A 989-nucleotide genomic window follows, 5' to 3' on the forward strand; every position below is an offset into this window, starting at 1 on the left:
GCACGGGCGGGCAGGGGGGCGGGCAGGGGGCTGAGCCCGCTCCCTGCCCGCAGCTCGGTGGCGGCGCTGGCCGAGTGCATGAGGAGCAAGCCGCAGGCTCGGTTCCTCCGCGAGTGCCAGGAGCAGCTGCGGCACGCGCTGCCCCTTGGTGCCTACCTGCTCAAGCCCGTCCAGAGGATCCTCAAGTACCACCTGCTGCTCCAGGTGAGCCGGCGTCCGGCGCGGTGTGGGCATGTGGCGTGGCATGGCGTCGGCACCCAGCAGGGTACCGGCACCCAGCACGGCACGTTTCCTGGCTCAGTCCAGGTACCCGGCCCAGCATGGGTACCCAGCACGGCACAGCCTGGGCGCCTGGCACGGCACATTTCCTTGGCACAACCTGGGCACCCGGCATGGCGTGAGCTCATGGCACGGCACGGGCACTTGGCGCAGTCTGGGGGATGGCATGGCACAGGCACCCAGCACGGCACATCTCCCTGGCACATCCTGGTCCCCTGGCATTGCATGGGCACCCGGCATAGTCCAGGCACTCGGCATGGTGTGAGCTCACAGCACGGCACAGGCACTTGGCCCGGTTTGGGGCATGGCATGGTGCAGGCACCCAGCATGGCACATCTCCCTGGCACAGCCTGGTTCCCCGGTACGGCACGGGCACCTGGCACGGCACAGTTCCCTGGCACAGTACACACACCCAGCACGGCACAGGCACCCAGCACGGCCCGGTCCCCTGGCATGGCACACCCCCGGCACCGGGCACCGCATCTCCCTTGGCGCAGCCCCGATGCCGCGTCCTTTGCCGGCAGGAGATCGCCAAGCACTTCGAGCACAAGTCGGGGGACGACTATGAGGTGGTGCTGGAGGCCATCGACACCATGACCTGCGTCGCCTGGTACATCAACGACATGAAGCGCAAGCACGAGCACGCCATCCGCCAGCAGGTGGGCGCCGGCGGCGCGGCGGGTGGCACCGGGCGGGCACCACCGCGGCGG

This window comes from Aptenodytes forsteri, unplaced genomic scaffold (genome assembly GCF_000699145.1).
Source record: "Aptenodytes forsteri isolate BGI_AS27 unplaced genomic scaffold, ASM69914v1 Scaffold596, whole genome shotgun sequence".
Classification (NCBI taxonomy): domain Eukaryota; kingdom Metazoa; phylum Chordata; class Aves; order Sphenisciformes; family Spheniscidae; genus Aptenodytes; species Aptenodytes forsteri.